At 35.2% G+C, this 5,825-nt stretch overlaps 1 pseudogene; it reads right to left on the bottom strand.

Annotated features, from left to right (window-relative positions):
- Positions 1–4,709: 4,709 nt before the first annotated feature.
- Positions 4,710–5,495, bottom strand: LOC102888421 (annotated as a pseudogene).
- Positions 5,496–5,825: the final 330 nt, after the last annotated feature.

Below are 5,825 nucleotides of genomic sequence, written 5' to 3' on the forward strand. Positions count from 1 at the left end.
GCTGTTGAACGTCCATTACAATGCTGAATACTAATGGTGATAGTGAGTGTCTTTGTCTTTCACTGCGAGGATAAAACTACCGATAATGTACTATTACACATACAACATTTTTTGTTATATATTTTTAATCATATAACGAGAACTTCCTTCTTTTTCATAATATTGGTCTTTTTCTCAAGGATGGATGACTGCATCAGTGAGATGATCATAAGCAACTCCTTGTTAATTAATGTAATGAATTACATTCATTTTCAAATTTAAACCAACTTTCCATTTCAATTTGGTTTTGATTATATGAGATTATAGCCCTGTAAATTTAATTTCTTATAATGTTCTTATTGAGATTTTTTTTCTGTTTGTATGTTTTTAAAAAATGCTTTGTTTTCTAAGAGCAGGTTTATGTTCACAGCAAAAATGAGAAGAAGGTGCAGGGGTTTCTTACATATTTCTTGCCCCTACACCTGCATAGCCTCCCCTTTTAATAACATCAGTTACCATAGTGATATATTTGCTACAATTGGTGAACCTGTATTGATGCATTATAATCATTGTTTACATTACGGTTCATCCATAGCGTTGTGCATTCTATGGATTTGGACTAAAGTATAATGCATGTATCCATCATTATGGCATCACACAGAATATTTCACTGCTCTAAAATCCTTTGTAGTAATTCTATTTATCACACCACCCTTCCTCTGAAAACCATTGATCTTTTTGCTATTGTCATAGATTTACCATTTCCAAAATGGCATATATTTCAAATCATTCACTATGTAGCCTTTTTAGATTGATTCTTTCACTTAATAATATGCATTTAAAGTTCTTCCATATCTTTTCATGGCTTAAAAGCTCATTTCTTTTTAGCACTGAATCATATTCCATTGTCTGGATGCACCACGGTTTATTTATCTATTCTCCTACTGACGGACATCTTGTTTGCTTCCAAGTCTTGGCAATGATGAATAAAGCTGCTACAAACATCCATTGGCAGTTTTTGTAGACATAATTTTTCACCTCTTTTTGGTAAATACACAGGAACACAATTGCTGACTCAAATGGAAAGAAACCACCAAACTGTCTTCCAAAGTGTCTGTGCCATTGTGCACTCCCATCGGCAATGATTAAAAGTCCCTGTCACTCTACATCTTTGTCCACATTTGGTTTGTCAAGCGGTCTGGATTTTGTTCTTTCTAATAAATATATAATATTAACACGTTGTTGTTTTAGCTTGCATTGCCCTGATGACCTAATGTGAAGCATCTTTTCCTATGCTTGTTTGTTACCTGTATATCTTCCCTGGTGAGGTGTGTGTTAGGATCTTTGGTCCATTTTTAAATTTTTGTTTTGTTTTGTTTTGTTTTCTTATTGTCCAGCTTTAAGTGTTCTTTTATATATTTTAAATAACGGTTTTTTGTTTCATTGTTTTGTTTTTTATCAGATGTGTCTTTTGCAAATATTTTTCCCCAGTTCGTGGCTTGTCTTCTAATATTCTTGACATTGTCTCTTGCAGAGCAGAAATTTTTAGCTTAAATGAGGTCTGGCTTATTAATATTATTTTATTTTCATGGATCTACCTCTGGTGGTGTATCTAAACAGTCATCACCATACCCAAGGTTACCTATGTGTTCTCCTATGTTTCCTCTAGGAGTTTAATAGTTTGGCATTTTACATTTATATTATGATCCATTTTGCATTACCTCTTGTAACATGTATAAAGTCTGTGTTTACATTTATTTTTTTTGCTTGCGGATATTGAGTTTTTCAGCACTATTTGTCGAAGGAACTATATTTGCTCATTGTATTGTCTGCTCATTTGTCAGAGATCAATTGACTATATTTATGTGAGTGTATTTTGGAGCTCTCTATTCTGTCCCTGTTAAGTTTTAATATTAAAATTTTGTTTAATATTAAAATATTTAAAAAGTTTGAAGTTTATTTTCTCTGTTATCACAAAAAAGTGTAAGTCATGGTATTTCTTCCTTAAATGCTTAGGGGAAAAAAAGGCTGTTGGAGTTATTTTTCTTGGAAGATGTTCATTTTATATTTATTTTTTGAATACATATACTATACAAAGTTTCTTTTTGTCAGTTTTTGTGAGTTACATTTTTTGAAGAAATTATTCATTTCATATACATTTACTAAATTATTGGCATAAAATTTTGAACATATTTTATGATCAGTTTCCAAAATACCGGATCTATAGAGGTTATCTATGTATCATTCTGATATGTACATATATATAATTTTTTGCTCAGGTTAGGTTGCTGGTTTTTCTTTGTTTATTATTATTCTTGCTTGGCAATTATGATATTTATTAGTGTTTTTAAAGAATTAACATTTGAATTATATCTTTTTATTTGCTGCTGTCTCTTCTGCTTACTTTTACTTATTACATTAATTTATCTTATCTTTATTATTATTTTCCTACCTCTTATTTTAGTTTGGGCCAAATTTGCTATTTTTTAATAAAAAAAATGATAAATAAATTCTACCTCATAAAAAATGTTTACTTAAAGTTTACCAAAATAAACCATATAGAACAATGTATCTAAAGCTACAGAATACCTATACTTTTAATGTCATGCCTTACCTTACAAAAATTGACGATAAGCTCACCCATTAAGCAAATCTCAAAAAATTACAAAACATTGACTATGCAGAATATCATCTTTTGATATATATTTTGAAGTGAGTAGTAATAACTAATGTTTTCTTCATTTATATGAGCAAATTATTTTGATATAAAAATGCATTTAATTGTCCCAGACTAATATGAGTCACATAAAAGTTCGGATGACACTTTCATTATTGACATTTTAGCATTTCATAAAGTGAATTCATAATAATATCAGTGAACAAATCTGTGTCACAGAACTAGAAGGCTGGGAAGCTAGGTTTTAATCCTGAACCATCTTGAGTCCATAGTTTACTCATGCAGCTTGAATGTGTTAACACTCAAGAGATTAAAAAACATCCCTGTGGCTAATCTACACTTGGCTTTCAGGTTCCACTGCAGCTGCATCCTTACAAGTGGGATCACTGCACCTATTGTCAGGTAGAATGCGTAAGGGAACATACAAATCAAATATTTGAGGGATCAGGATTCCCTTGTATTTCATATTATTTTTTCAGTCTCTGGCCTTCACCGTTTTTCTCCCATGAATGTTACCTGGGTGCAGAAAAATCAATTTTCTAAATCTTCTAGGTTCTGGATCATTTACTCAGTAGTCAAATGGAATGTCTACGGGCAGGGAGACTCTCTTGTCAGTGCCATATTGTTTTCTTTTCCCTTTTATTCAGATAAATCCTCTTTGTACCACACTTGTCACATGTGCAAAGTTCTTTATAATCAAGACCCAAAAGTAGCCAACATTCTTTAATATTTGAAGATTTCTTATTCAGTTCCCAAATGGAAAATCCTTTGATTCCAATATTAAACAACATTACAATGAAAAAAAAAATGTGTTTTGCACACGCTCAGCAAGTGTTGCCATCCTCCAACCCAGCATGCATTAAGGTCCTCTCGAAGCTTCTCACTCTCTCTAATTAAAATTAACAAACGTACCTAGTATCTGTAGCTCCCCTCTTCAAAAAATCACTGTCTCATAAAATCAAAGCTTTTCAAAATCAAATCAAAGAATCTGGTAACTCAAGGAATAAATAAAGACATTTAATATAAGGTTACTGAATAGACACAAATTTAGCAAATAAAAATACAAGGTGCCTAGTTAAATTGGAAATTCAGTAAAACAACAACAAAAAAGTAGTATATGTCCCATGCAATATTTGGGATATACTTACTAAAAATAGTATTTGTTGTTTACCTGAAATACAAAGTTAACCATGCATCCGTATTTTATCTGGTAACCACATTTAGGTAAGCAACACACAGACACACACACAGACATACACACACACATGCACACACACACACCTCACCATCAACAACAGTACCGGAAAAACAAATCTCATTTTCTTATTGCTTGTTATTGCTGCTGCTAGATACTGTTGCTGCCACCATTGGTCACTGCTGCTGTGGCTTTTGGAAATAATGGCTTATAGCTGAATTCTAAATTGTCTTTTTTTTTTTTTTTTTGAGTTATTTTCTCAACACTTAAACTCTTAGTTAGAAGCTCCATCTGTTTTGTGACCTTAATGCCAGGACAAGGAGAGGAATTATATATTTATCTTCAATTCTTTATTGGAAAAGTAGGCCCAATCTCACACCAAGTCTTTCAATATAGACAGAAGGGGGAGGGTGTTTTCCTCCAAAATAGTACATTTGTATCCCGTTGAATAGCCTCGAATGCTTTTTTCTTTATTGTATATTACTGAATGGAGATTGCCTATCTCTATATTAGTTGCAAAAAATGAACCAAAAATTTTAAAACATTAACCGCAATTTATTTGACAAGTGAAGTTAGGAACCTCTGGGCCATCCCTTGGTCCTGGTCAAGAAATAATTCTCGACAGTCTAATTAAATTAGGAGGTTAAAGTTAAATAGTTGGGATAGAGAGGGATAATCAGAAGGCTGGCACAGGACCCCTAGGAGACTGGCAGTCTTGGCAGTGTACCCACTGTCAAAGAACATGTTCAGGGAGGCCAGATAAAGTATATGCAGTCTGGGGACCATTCAGGAAACTTGAGCCACGAGGCAAGGCCTCAGAGAAGGTTGAGGGCTCAGGATATTCAGAAATGTTGTGGTTCACGTAGGGGAAGCTGATGCCTGTGAATCTTCATGCTTTTCTGTAGGCGGCTCATGACGTCCTTTCACTTTAGCCACCCTCATGACCCCACTTCCACTGGACATCAGTGTGATTTTATTGACCAGGGTCAAGGGACCACCTAACTCTACTGTCACCTGGGGCAGCTTCTTCACAGCATGTCCCACTGAGCAGCCTCCTAGAACAGCCTGAATGCCTATGCCTTCTTGGCCATCTGCTCAGCCTCAGCCCAGGCTCTGGCCCCTGTGGCAAAGGCCCTGGCCTCCTTATGCATCCGCATGGACTGGGCTTCTGCCTCATCCTAAACAACCAGCGGGGCCTTCTCAGCCCAGTCTAGGCATGCCAGCCTGTAGGCTTCCCAGGGCTTCCAAACTTCAACCTCCAGCTCCTCCTCTCAGTGAGTGACCTCTTGCTCCTGTGCTGCCACCTGCTGGCCAGGCTTCTGCCACCTGTATCTGTATACGCTGCTTCTCCATCTCCTGCTTAATCTCGGCCACCTGAAACTGATAGAACAGGTCAGCCTGTGCTGCCTGAGTGCGTTGACCTTGATGTCACACATGGCCACCTTCGGCTCTTAGTCCCTCTGTGCCTTGGCCGTCTTGATTTTACTCAGGTACTGACAGACAACTTTTCTGTGCTTGTCTTTGACCTCCTGATGCCAGCATATCCCTTGGCCTCTGCCTTCCCAGTCAGAGCATCATTTGGGCCTTGTGCTGTCTCAGCCTTTCCCAAGAATGCAAACAGTCCTTCAGGGTATAGCTAACCATGCTCGTTTTTTTTTTTTTTTTTTAAGTTTTAAAGAATTTTTTTAAAAAAACTTTTTTTTTCTGTAATAATAATAATAACAATAAAAGTCTTGTTCTTATTAAAAGGTCTTAGTTCTGGCAATATCTTTTTTAATACTAGTAAATCAGTTTTTCTGTTACTCATAAGCAGAAACAATTTAATTTAACTAATCACAAAATTTTCCATTTGTGTCTTTCTTTTTATTTCCATCAAGGAGGTTCTCTTATGATAGTTCAGCATATTACTAATTAATCTAGTGAACTGAATACTCTTTATACCTCGGTTGAGGTGTTAAATTATGTTATTATATT

Source organism: Pteropus alecto, unplaced genomic scaffold (assembly GCF_000325575.1).
Source record: "Pteropus alecto unplaced genomic scaffold, ASM32557v1 scaffold72, whole genome shotgun sequence".
NCBI classification, from domain to species: Eukaryota; Metazoa; Chordata; class Mammalia; order Chiroptera; family Pteropodidae; genus Pteropus; species Pteropus alecto.